Source organism: Ranitomeya imitator, chromosome 2 (genome assembly GCF_032444005.1).
Source record: "Ranitomeya imitator isolate aRanImi1 chromosome 2, aRanImi1.pri, whole genome shotgun sequence".
Taxonomy (NCBI): Eukaryota; Metazoa; Chordata; class Amphibia; order Anura; family Dendrobatidae; genus Ranitomeya; species Ranitomeya imitator.
The window spans coordinates 495,270,360-495,284,155 of NC_091283.1; the positions used below are offsets into that span (position 1 = coordinate 495,270,360).

At 46.5% G+C, this 13,796-nt stretch overlaps 1 protein-coding gene across 2 annotated transcripts in view; it reads right to left on the reverse strand.

Moving 5' to 3' along the window:
- The window catches only part of LOC138664641 (NXPE family member 2-like), a 245,655-nt gene that overhangs the window by 209,478 nt on the left and 22,381 nt on the right, over positions 1-13,796 (reverse strand). The gene's annotated exons all lie outside the window — the stretch shown is intronic.

A 13,796-nucleotide genomic window follows, 5' to 3' on the forward strand; every position in this document is an offset into this window, starting at 1 on the left:
TATTGTATGACTGCTCGCGGAATGTGGATGATTGCTATCTAGCGCCCGACTTAGCCATTAGCATGTAACACACAATACAGTGTCTAATTGCTGTGACAGCCAGTGCGGTGCCATGCGCTTTCACAGCGCTTTCCTGACCCAAGTCTGGGTGGTTAGTGGTGTCCGCCAGTGTGGCACCGCACACACTCTCGTGCATCTTTATTATTATTATTTCTGTCACTCTGACACCCCTGTTGCGGTGTCGAGCGCATGAGGTCTATATGAACTCAAATCCTGTGTCTTGGGATCGAGTTCCGAGACTCCTTGCTTGCGCTCTTGGTGCGGTACCGTGGCCCTGTGACGCAACAGGGTTCGCTTCCTTCACACAGGGTGAAGTTAACCCGTGTGTGTATTCACATTGTACCGCCATATAGTCTGTCATTACTTGGCAGCAGGTTCCATCTCTGCATGGTGGACCCCGGGCTGCAAACGCACCTTACTCTATCTGTCTTATTATTTGGTGCGTTCCGCTAGCCCTATCAGAAGATGAGGATAAGGAGGAGGATAACAACAAACAGACCAAATGTGGAAGCATATACCCATTTATGGTTGTGAAGAGGTGCATGAGAATTCACCTCCGCAAAAGAGAGAATGTATTTGAGGTTATGTTTCGCTGGTTTCACTTGGTGGTGTACAGAAGTCTTTCCCAATCCAGCCCTTGTTCATTTTCAGCTGACAGGCGGATGCGCTTATCTGTTATAATTCCACCAGCGGCACTAAAAACCCTCTCTGACAGAACGCTAGCAGCAGGGCAGGCCAAGACCTCCAAGGCATAGAGAGCCAGTTCATGCCACATTTCCAGCTTGGATACCCAATAATTAAAAGGCACAGAGGAATCACGAATGTACGATCTGCAAGGTACTCCCTCACCATCTTCCCAAACATTGCACTGCTTGTGACAGCACCCCTTGCCTCTGTGCCACCACAATTGGAGGGTCTGAGAAAACTATCCCAGAACTTGGCCATTGTTCCCCTGCCTGAGCTGGATTGTACTTCTGTCTCTCTCGTTTGGAGTCCTTAGTTGTACAACAAACTCTGACGTCTGCTGCCAGCATTCTCACATGGGAATTTTCTAACTAATTCCGATACAAGGGCCCTCTGGTACTGCAAAATTTTAGTACACCTCTCTGCCTCAGGCAGAAGAGTTTGAAAGTTCTCCTTGTAGCGTGGGTCTAGAAGTGTCAAAAAACCAGTAATGAGTGTCACCCAAAATTTTGATAATCAGAGGGTCACGTGAAATGCAGCGTAACATAAAGTCAGCCATGATTGCCAGACTGCTAACAGGCAAGACTTCCGTGTCCTCACCAACAGGATGACTGACCATGTTGTCCTCCTCCTCCTCATGCCAATACCCGCTGAACAGAAGCTAATACAGGTGTGTTTGTAGTGCCATCTATAGCGCATGAAAGTAGCTCCTGTTCTTCCTCCTCCTCATTGCCTAAGAATCCAAGTTGAGAAGACATGAGGCTGGGCTGAGTGTAATACCCCTGTATGTTTCCTTGCTCTCTGTCCTCATGCTCCGCCTGCAATGCATCCTCTTTGATTGTGAGCAGAGAGTTTTTCAGAATGCTGAGAAGCGGGATGGTGATGCTAATTATGGCTCACCATCTTGGTGCAGTCCTCAAAGTTTTGGAGGTCTTATGTGTGGAGTATGACCTGAATTTCGACAGCCTTGTTGATGTTGGAAGTCAACAACGGGCCTCTTCTGCTCACAAATGCTTTCCATATACTGCGTAGAGTTCCAGTGCGTGGGGACATCACACAACAGTCGGTGAGCTGCAAGCTGAAACCGCTGCTGAAGCACGACAAGGGCAGCTGAAGCTGTAGCTGACTTTCTAAAACAGGCAGACAGATGGCGTACATTCACTAGCAGATCTGGCAGCTCTGGATAGTTTTTCAGAAAACGTTGAACCAGGAGGTTAAGCACATGGGCCAAGCAAGGTACGTGTGTGAGTTCACCTTGCCTCAGAGCCACCACCAGGTTTTGTCCATTGTCACACACGACCATGCCTGGCTGTAGGTTTGGCGGTGTCATCCAAACATCTTACTGCTCTTTCAGCGCTGTCCACAACTCTTCCGCATTGTGCGATTTCTCACCTATGCAGATTAGCTTCAGCACAGCCTGTTGCCGCTTGGCTGAGGCAGTGCTGCAGTGCTTCCAGCTTCTGACTGATGTGTTAATTTCAGACATGGAGGATGAAGAGGAGGAGGAGGTGCAGGTGCTATAGACTGTGGGCGCAACCCTGATTGATGTAGGGCCAGCAATTTTCAACGTGTGGAGGATGTGTTCCATCCCAAGGTCCGACTGGGTCCCAGCTTCCACTATGTGAACCCAGTGTGCCGTCATTGACATGTACCATCCCTGCCCACAAGCACTTGTCCATGTGTCCATAGTTGGACTTTTCCAGTAACAGCATTGTTGAGGGGACGCTTAATGTTGTGGACACATGGTGGTGTAATGCCGGTATGGCACATCGGGAGAAATAGTGGTGACTGGGAACCGAGTACCTTGGGATGGCCGCCGCCATCAGTTTGCGGAAAGCTTCCGTCTCAACAAGCCTAAAAGGCAGCATTTCTAGCACAAGCAGAAGAGAAATATTAGAATTGAGGACTGTGGCCTGTGGGGCGTTGGCTGTGCTGGGACAAGGACGTGGACACGCTTGCTGATGGTGCTGCTTGACTGTGGGTCCCAACAGGTGCAGGGCTAGAGGCATCTTTACATGCATGGTGTACTGGGGATTGGCTTCTATGCAAAACAGTGGAAGAAGCAGTGGTGTGACCTGCAGGCAGTGGTCTTGGAGCCTGGGGTTCGGCCCACAAAATCGGGTGCTTTGCTTGCATGTGCCTGATCATGCTGTGGTGGTAAGGCTGGTTGTTTTGCTACCCCTGCTGATGCAGGCATGGCAGGTGCTGCAAATGGCCTGTTTGGGGTTATCAGCAGAGTCTTTAAAAAATAGCCAGACTCGGGAAGATCTCACAGGTGGAATGGCAACTTCACTCATGTTGGTGTTATGGGGAACGGATGCACGCCTTCTGTCTGTGGCTACCACACTGCTTCTTCCAGCCTGTTGGGGGGAATATGTCTCCTTCCCCATTTGTGCTGCCGTCCTCGCTATGCATGTCCTCCTGCCAGGTTGGGTCAGTCACTATGTCATCCACCACCTCGTCTTAAACATCCACACCCTGCTCCTCCTCCTGACTATCTGGTAATTGTGTTTCATCATTGTCGACTTCTTGTGACACTTTCTCACCATTGCCTTCGTGTGACCGGGGCTGGTCAAAGCTTTGGGTAGTTCTACATGTGATCTCATCTTTCCCCACTTCAAGTTGACCGGCAGAGAGTTCAGAATCTTGAAATGGAAAACTGAACAGCTCTTCAGAGTGTCAAAGTGCGGGATCAGTTGTTTCAGGGCACTCGGCATGGTGGGAGGAAGTAGGATTAGGGTGAGGAATATCCTGGCCACACTCATGTCTACTCAGACTTGACTGTGTGGAAGACAAGGTGGTGGTGGTGGCTAATTGACTGGAAGCATTATCTGCTATCCAACCAACAACTGTTTCACAATGCTCTGGCTTCAATAGTGGTGTGCTGGGACAGGAAGGTCGAGCGAGAAAATGTGGGTCTTTGTTGTTGCCCACTTTCACCTTGCCCACGGCCTCGTCCTCTGGATGCACCATCAGCATCATGTCCACTTCCCCGTCCCTTGCCCCTTGCCTTAACCATTTTAAATGGACTACTGCACTAATGCTCAACACAAATGTATTTATTACTAGCGAAATAATATGTGATCAGTATGCCTGCAAATCTACAATTTTTCAAACCCAAACACCAGGCAGGCCTCAGCCTGACCTAACAGACTGTATTCAACTTTTTTTTTTTTAAAGTTAATTTATGCTAAATAGCGCTGTATAGAATTTGAGTATCACACAGCCACAAAGTAAGTACACCGATCTCCAATGCCCAAACTTAGAGCATAGAGATATATGATGGCTGTGGTAACGCTCGCGCCGAGACTGGTTGGCGCGGGCACCTGGGGGTGTGGCCCCACTGGACCACAGACCGAACTTCCCTGGAAGGGGCGTAACTGAGTAGCTTCCTAGGTGTTCGCTGGAGCCTCTGATGGTGAGGTCAGACTTGTGCAATAGGAAGCTACCAGGTACCACTTCAGGGTGGAGTCGGACTGTGGATGCTGATCCCACCGGGGACAAGACACGGGCAGGCAGGCACGGCTGTGACACTGGCTGACAGACAGGTATGGCGGAGGCCCTGATGGGCGGACTGGCTTGACGGAGATACAGGCAGGCAGATGGGCGCGGCTGGCACTCAGGCAGACAGGCGGGCATGGCTGGCACTGGCAGACAGGACCGATACTCTGGTAGGAACTGGGATTCAGATGGATGTGTGGAAACAGGTAAGAACCTGTTCAGACTGGAGAATATAAAGGAACAGGTAGAGACCTGTAGGGAAAGTTGCAGAATTAAGATAGAGCAAGAGTGGAAGAAAAGCTGAATCGCAGGAGGCGGAGTACGAGTAGAAGGCGGAGATGAGAGTAGAGAAGGAGAAGGCAGAGCCAAGGACAGAGCCGCAGGAGGCGGAGCCAAGAGCGGAGACGCTGGAGGCGGAGCCAAGAGCGGAGATGCTGGAGGCGGAGCCAAGGGCGGGGACACTGGAGGCGGAGCCAAGAGCGGAGACGCTGGAGGCGGAGCCAAGAGTGGGGACGCTGGAGGCGGAGCCAAGAGCGGGGACGCTGGAGGCGGAGCCAAGAGCGGGGACGCTGGAGGCGGAGGCAAAAGCAGAGACGCTGGAGGCGGAGCCAAGAGCTAAAGACGTAGAACCGCAAGGAGCGGTGCCAGGTGGAACCGCAAGGAGCGGAGCCGTAGAGCAAAGCCACAGAGAGCGGAGCAAGGTCAGAGAGCAGAGCTGAGAGAAAAGCTGAGAGACACAGAGCCACAGGTTGTGGTAGAACTGAGCAGAGAGAAGCAGAGCCACAGACAGTGGCGAACAGAGCAGAAAGATAAGGCAGAGGTACACACAGCTGAGGGGAAATGACTAATGACAAAGAAGGAGCAGGGACGGACATAGACCAGAGTACAGACAGGAATGGATACACAAACAGAACACAGACGAAGGCCTGCAATAGTGCAGCCCTCAGAGACAGGAAACACATGACCTGGCAGCTCAGTAGCAAATGCAAATGAGGGGAATAGTTTGCTCAGGCATCCTCCAATGGGTGAGGATGCCTTAAGTATCAGAGGCCTCTAGGCTATTGGCCAGAAGCACCTTAGGGAGGTGCACACAGTCTCAATAAGAATCCGGAGTGGCTGGCGCCGCCCCCTATGCACACAGCCAGGAAGTGTACACAGAGCAGGCCGCCATGAAGCACATGGCATGGAACCAGCAGCAGACAGATCTCACAGCATGGCACTGGGTGAGTGAGTAGATGTAACAGGCAGGTGGGGAATGGAAGGCCATGCAGTGATGCCGGCAGGGTTGTTACCGCTGTAACGGAAATACCACACTGGCAAATCTGTAGCCTTTCCATTTTTTTGGGATGCTAAATAGCGCTGTATAGAATTTGAGTATCACAAAGCCACAAAATAAGTACACTGGTCTCCAATGCCCAAACTTAGAGCACAGAGATACTGTATATGACGGCTGTAACGGAAATACCACACAGGCAAATCTGTTGTTAGGTGTTGAGTTCCCGCCGCTGCACAGGGTGAATCTTGAACCACCTCCGCTGCGGTCTCCCATTCTTCTCTAGCCGCAGTGGAGCCTGGTCAACGGAGACATGGGTCCCAGCATCTGGCTTAGGCAGGTACTGTGCGCTTGGTTACTGCTGATCTTCCAGGCTCAGCCATTGTTACCAGCACTGTTCTGCGGCGAGCAGATGCTCCTGGGACTAAGTCCTGCTTTTCCGTTACTGAGCATGCCCAAGGGATGACCTCTCTTTGCTGATTGGGGGTCACATGCTCAGGTCCTGAAGCAGTTCCTATTGGACCAATAGGAAGGTCCTGGAGATCTTTTTGTATAAAAGGTTCACATGGCCACATTGCCATTCGCTAGTATCAACCTATGTTTATGAGCTTAGCTACCTTGTGGTCTGTGTCTGCATGTTCTCAGGGTCGGCTGTATAGCCACTAGAATTCTGGAGAGTTACATAGTTACATAGTTACATAGTTATTAAGATTGAAGGAAGACTATAAGTCTATCTAGTTCAACCCATAGCCTAACCTAACATGCCCTAACATGTTGATCCAGAGGAAGGCAAAAAAAACCCATGTGGCAAAGAGTAAGCTCCACCTTGGGGAAAAAAACTCCTTCCCGACTCCACATACGGCAATCAGACTAGTTCCCTGGATCAACGCCCTATCAAGGAATCTAGTGTATATACCCTGTAACATTATACTTTTCCAGAAATGTATCCAGTCCCCTCTTAAATTTAAGTAATGAATCACTCATTACAACATCATACGGCAGAGAGTCCACAGTCTCACTGCTCTTACAGTAAAGAATCCGCGTCTGTTATTATGCTTAAACCTTCTTTTCTCCAGATGTAGAGGATGCCCCCTTGTCCCTGTTTCAGGTCTAATTAAAAAGATCATCAGAAAGGTCTTTGTACTGTCCCCTCATATATTTATACATTAAAATAAGATCACCCCTTAGTCTTAGTTTTTCCAAACTAAATAGCCCCAAGTGTAATAACCTATCTTGGTATTGCAGACCCCCAGTCCTCTAATAACCTTGGTCGCTCTTCTCTGCACCCGCTCCAGTTCAGCTATGTCTTTCTTATACACCGGAGACCAGAACTGTGCACAGTATTCTAAGTGCGGTCGAACTAGTGACTTGTATAAAGGTAAAATTATGTTCTCCTCATGAGCATCTATGCCTCTTTTAATGCATCCCATTATTTTATTTGAATTTGTAGCAGCTGCCTGACACTGGCCACTGAATATGAGTTTGTCATCCACCCATACACCCAGGTCTTTTTCATTGACGGTTTTGCCCAGAGTTTTAGAATTAAGCACAAAATTCTACATCTTATTACTTCTACCCAAGTGCATGACCTTACATTTAACCCCATTAAAGCTCACGTGAGCGGTCAGGTGACCGGTCACCTGACCGCGACGTCATCGAAGGTCCTTCACTCTCTGCATTCTTAGGAACGGAGGCAGACGCTTGCAGCGGTGACAGCCAGGGTTTGTCGGAGGGGTGAGTATATCCATATTTTTTATTTTAATTCTTTATTTTTTACATGAATATGGATCCCAGGGCCTGAAGGAGAGTTTCCTCTCCTTCAGACCCTGGGAACCATCCAGGATCACTTCCGATATTTGTGTCCCATTGACTTGCATTGGTATCGGGTATCGGTATTGGCGATATTCGGTATTTTTTGGATATCGGCCGATCCCATCCGATACCGATACTTTCAAATATCAGAAGGTATCGCTCAACACTATTTACGAGGATATTCTCCATTGCTTCCATTAATTTTGGAGATTTGTAACAAACCCCTATCAGTAATTTATTATTTTTTCCCCTTCCCCTTATCTCCACCCACAGGGATTCTACATTTTCATTAAATTCACCTACATTATCACGCAGGATGGGTTTTAAGGACGATTTTACATATAGACACACCCCACCCCCTCGCTTATCTGTACCGTCATTTCTGAACAGGCTATAGCCCTGCAAGTTAACAGCGCAGTCATGGCTCTCATATAGCCATGTTTCAGAAATCCCCAGTTGTTTGTGTGCTGATGCTGACTGTATGACCACTGTATGCTATCTACTCTGTTAGTGAGCTGTGATCCTCTGTGAAGTTAACAGGGCACAGCGTTATTCTAATCCCGGCGACTCTGTGAAGCAACAGAGTTCGCACCTATACAGACCGGGTGACAGAACCCGTGTCTATTCAGGTGTTGCACCACCATATATTGCCGCCATTTACTAGCAGTAGGTTCCACTCCTGCATGGTGAACCCCGGGCTGCGAACGCACCTATATTATCTCAATATTTGCTCTGTGCATTCCGCCCGCCCTAACATCTGTGGCCTTTGAATTTTTTTGGATGCCCAATAGCGCTGTATAGAATTTGAGTATCACACAGCCACAAAATAAGTACACTGGCCTCCAATGACCTACCTTGGAGCACAGAGATATATGACAGTTGACGGCTGTAACGGAAATACCACACTGGCAAATCTGTGGCCCTTCAATTTTTTGGGATGCTAAATAGCGCTGTATAGAATTTGAGTATCACACAGCCACAAAATAAGTACACCGGCCTCCAATGACCAAACTTGGAGCACAGAGATATATGAGGCCTTTTTCAGTGAATTTAAAACACCCCCAAAAAAAGGGGGCACAAGGGTAGCACACACAACTATGCTACGTATGCCTGACAAACTATCACTTTTCAACAGGCCTCAGTCTGACAGAACAGACTGTTTTTTTTGGGGGGAGGAGGGGAGGGAATTTTTGGAAAAAAAAAGGTATATAGACAGTAAATAAGCTGCAGCAGCAGCTGGCAGTTATGGAGCTTTGGGAAGGATGCAGTGGGACCAATGGAGCAATGGACGCACATACAGTGCCTGCAGCCCTTGCACTGATGTGGATATGCTGTGCCCTGCCTAGCTAATGCTGCAATATCGGGACCCACGAGTTAGCCCTTAAAAGGACTTTTGGTTTCTCAGGAGTATTGGATTTAAGAGTTGCAGACCTACACTAACTCTAAAACCACAATTCTGACCCTATCTCGGCAGCAGCTCTCTCTATTCTCGCTGAAACAGGAACAGAATGCGGCGAGCAGGATGGCGCCAGGTCTCTTAAACTCGGGATGATGCTGTGCAGCTCAGCCAATCATTGCACGGCCACAACAAAGATGGCTGCGGCGCTTCATGGCCTGGCAGACAATCCCTGCACTGTGATTGGGTCTCTAAAGTCCGCGCAAAACTGCTGGGGGGAGACTACAGTTACCGCCGAATAATCCCAGAAATGCTCACTGCTCGGCGAATACCCCAAGTACCCCGATACTCAGGCGAGTAACGAATAGTGGCGGGCATGTTCGCTCATCACTACTCATCACTAATACTAAACTACATATACATACACACAAATTTGGTTAAAAAAAAAATCTTCATAGGAGTGCTTCTGTAAAGTTTATTTTCCACAATCTTTAAACAAACTTAAAAATGACCCATTACTGTGTGCAGAGTCAACATTAGCTATGGAAGGTTATGATCCCGGATGTTAGATGTTGGATTTGTTACAGTAAGTAAACCTATAGTTCCTATTACAACTCACTTGTCTAAATAGTAATAATTGTTATAATATTTTTCCATTTTACTGAACGTCTATCTGGGGTGTAGTTTGTTTATACAGGTAGTATGCGCATTCAATTCATGTGTGGAAATAGAAAGGAGTAAACAGAGGAGCATGCAGTATACCATTCATAAAATTTTATAGCGAATATTCAAAGAAATCTTTATTGGTAAGCCCCTATATCCCTTAGTCAGACTCTTAGTTAGGGCACAGACAGATGGCCGTATAACTCGGGCAATGAAATCATCACATTGCACTGTCTGACCTGGCACCTCTCTTGAGCTGAGCATGACAACCTGATGTATTTCTAAGCCACTGTCAATCTCAGGTCAGGAGAGTAGACAGCCATTAAGAGGATTGCTATGTGCTCCTCGCATGAGTTATATGGCTGTCTGTCCGGGCCTTTAATGTAAGATCTGTGTTTATGGATTTTTTTTAATAAGACCCTAAAGTAGTCAGAGCTATTTTTCCTCTACATAGTGCCCACTGGACTGTGACCATAGTTATACCCCCTTAATACACCCACATTGATAAAGACGCCCGTTTGAAAAAAAGTCAAGAAATCCAAGAAAAACAGATTTACAGATTAACCCCTTTACCCCCAAGGGTGGTTTGCACGTTAATGACCCGGCCAATTTTTACAATTCTGACCACTGTCCCTTTATGAGGTTATAACTCTGGAACGCTTCAACGAATCCCAGTGATTCTGACACTGTTTTCTCATGACATATTGTACTTTATGATAGTGGTAAAAATTCTTTGATAGTACCTGCGTTTATTTGTGAAAAAAACGGAAATTTGGCAAAAATTATGAAAATTTCGCAATTTTTCAACTTTGAATTTTTATGTAATTAAATCACAGAGATATGTCACACAAAATACTTAATAAGTAATATTTACCACATGTCTACTTTACATCAGCATAATTTTGGAACCAAAATTTTTTTTTGTTAGGGAGTTATAAGGGTTAAAAGTTGACCAGCAATTTCTCATTTTTACAACACCATTTTTTTTTTAGGGACCACATCTCATTTGAAGTCATTTTGAGGGGTCTATATGATAGAAAATACCCAAGTGTGACACCATTCTAAAAACTGCACCCCTCATGGTGCTCAAAACCATATTCAAGAAGTTTATTAACCCTTCTGGTGCTTCACAGGAATTTTTGGAATGTTTAAATAAAAATGAACATTTAACTTTTTTTCACAAAAAATTTACTTCAGCTCCAATTTGTTTTATTTTACCAAGGGTAACAGGAGAAAATGGACCCCAAGAGTTGTTGTACAATTTGTCCTGAGTACACCGATACCCCATATGTGGGGGTAAACTACTGTTTGGGCGCATGACAGAGCACGGAAGCGAAGAAGCGCCATTTGACTTTTCAATGCAGAATTGACTGGAATCCAGATGGGACACCATGTTGCGTTTGGAGAGCCCCTGATGTGCCTAAACATTGAAACCCCCCACAAGTGACACCATTTTGGAAAGTAGACCCCCTAAGGAACTTATCTAGAGGTGTGGTGAGCACTTTGACCCACCAACTGCTTCACAGAAGTTTATAATGCAGAACCGTAAAAATAAAAAATCATATTTTTTCACAAAAATTATCTTTTCGCCCCCAATTTTTTATTTTGCCAAGGGTAAGAGAAGAAATTGGACCCCAAAAGTTGTTGTACAATTTGTCCTGAGTACGCTGATATGCCATATGTGGGGGTAAACCACTGTTTGGGCGCATGGGAGAGCTCGGAAGGGAAGGAGCGCCGTTTGACTTTTCAATGCAAAATTGACAGGAATTGAGATGGGACGCCATGTTGCGTTTGGAGAGCCACTGATGTGCCTAAACATTGAAACCCCCCACAAGTCACACCATTTTGGAAAGTAGACCCCCTAAGGAACTTATCAAGAGGTGTGGTGAGCACTTTGACCCACCAAGTGCTTCACAGAAGTTTATAATGCAGAACCGTAAAAATAAAAAATCATATTTTTTCACAAAAATTATATTTTTGCCCCCAATGTTTTATTTTACCAAGGGTAAGAGAAGAAATTGGACCCCAAAAGTTGTCGTACAATTTGTCTTGAGTACGCTGATACCCCATATGTGGGGGTAAACCACTGTTTGGGCGCATGGGAGAGCTCGGAAGGGAAGGAGCGCCGTTTGACTTTTCAATGCAAAATTGACAGGAATTGAGATGGGACGCCATGTTGCGTTTGGAGAGCCACTGATGTGCCTAAACATTGAAACCCCCCACAAGTGACACCATTTTGGAAAGTAGACCCCCTAAGGAACTTATCAAGAGGGGTGGTGAGCACTTTGACCCACCAAGTGCGTCACAGAAGTTTATAATGCAGAACCGTAAAAATAAAAAATCATATTTTTTCACAAAAATTATATTTTTGCCCCCAATGTTTTATTTTCCCAAGAGTAAGAGAAGAAATTGGACCCCAAAAGTTGTTGTACAATTTGTCCTGAGTACGCTGATACCCCATATGTGGGGGTAAACCACTGTTTGGGCGCATGGGAGAGCTCGGAAGGGAAGGAGCGCCGTTTGACTTTTCAATGCAAAATTGACCGGAATTGAGATGGGACGCCATGTTGCGTTTAGAGAGCCACTGATGTGCCTAAACATTGAAACCCCCCACAAGTGACACCATTTTGGAAAGTAGACCCCCTAAGGAACTTATCTAGATGTGTTTTGAGCGCTTTGACCCACCAAGGGCTTCACAGAAGTTTATAATGCAGAGCTGTAAAAATAAAACAAAAATTTTTTCCCACAAAAATTATTTTTTTAGCCCCCAGTTTTGTATTTTCCCGAGGATAACAGGAGAAATTGGACCCCAAAATTTGTTGCCCAATTTGTCCTGAGTGCGATTATACACAATATGTGGGGGGAACCACTGTTTGGGCGCATGGGAGGGCTCAGAAGGGAAGGAGCGCCATTTAGAATGCAGACTTAGATGGAATGGTCTGCAGGTGTCACATTGCGTTTGCAGAGCCCCTAATGTACCTAAACAGTAGAAACCCCCCACAAGTGACACCATTTTGGAAAGTAGACCCCCTAAGGAACTTATCTAGATGTGTGTTGAGCGCTTTGACCCACCAAGGGCTTCACAGAAGTTTATAATGCAGAGCCGTAAAAATAAAACAAAAATTTTTTCCCACAAAAATTATTTTTTAGCCCCCAGTTTTGTATTTTCCCGAGGGTAACAGGAGAAATTGGACCCCAAAATTTGTTGTCCAATTTGTCCTGAGTGCGCTGATACCCCATAAGTGGGGGGGAACCACTGTTTGGGCGCATGGGAGGGCTCGGAAGGGAAGGAGCTCCATTTGGAATGCAGACTTAGATGGAATGGTCTGCAGGTGTCACATTGCATTTGCAGAGCCCCTAATGTACCTAAACAGTAGAAACCCCCCACAAGTGACACCATTTTAGAAACTAGACACCCTAAGGAACTCATCTAGATGTGTTGTTAGAGCTTTGAACCCCCAAGTGTTTCACTACAGTTTGTAACGCAGAGCAATGAAAAAAAAAAAAAAAAAACTTTCCCCCAAAAATTATTTTTTAGCCCCCAGTTTTGTATTTTCCCGAGGGTAAGAGGAGAAATTCGACCCCAAAGTTGTTGTCCAATTTGTCCTGAGTACGCTGATACCGCATATGTGGGGGGAACCACCGTTTGGGCGCATGGGAGGGCTCGGAAGGAAGGAGTGCCATTTGGAATGCAGACTTAGATGGAATAGTCTGCAGGCGTCACATTGCGTTTGCAGAGCCCCTAATGTACCTAAACAGTAGAAACCCCCCACAAGTGACCCCATATTGGAAACTAGACCCCCCGGGAACTCATCTAGATGTGTTGTGAGAACTTTGAACCCCCAAGTGTTTCACTACAGTTTATAACGCAGAGCCGTGAAAATAAAAAATCTTTTTTTTTTCCCACAAAAATTATTTTTTAGCCCCCAGTTTTGTATTTTCCCAAAGGTAACAGGAGAAAATGGACCCTAAAAGTTGTTGTCCTATTTGTCCTGAGTACGCTGATACCCCATATGTTGGGGTAAACCCCTATTTGGGCACACGGGAGAGCTCGGAAGGGAAGGAGCACTGTTTTACTTTTTCAACGCAGAATTGGCTAGAATTGAGATCGGACGCCATGTCGCGTTTGGAGAGCCCCTGATGTGCCTAAACAGTGGAAACCCCCCAATTATAACTGAAGCCCTAATCCAAACATACCCCTAACCCTAATCCCAACAGTAACCCTAACCACACCTCTAACCCTGACACACCCCTAACCCTAATCCCAACCCTATTCCCAATTGTAAATGTAATCTAAACCCTAACCCTAACTTTAGCCCCAACCCTAACTGTAGCCCCAACCCTAACCCTAGCCCTAGCCCTAACCCTAACCCTAGCCCTAACCCTAGCCCTAGCCCTAGCCCTAAC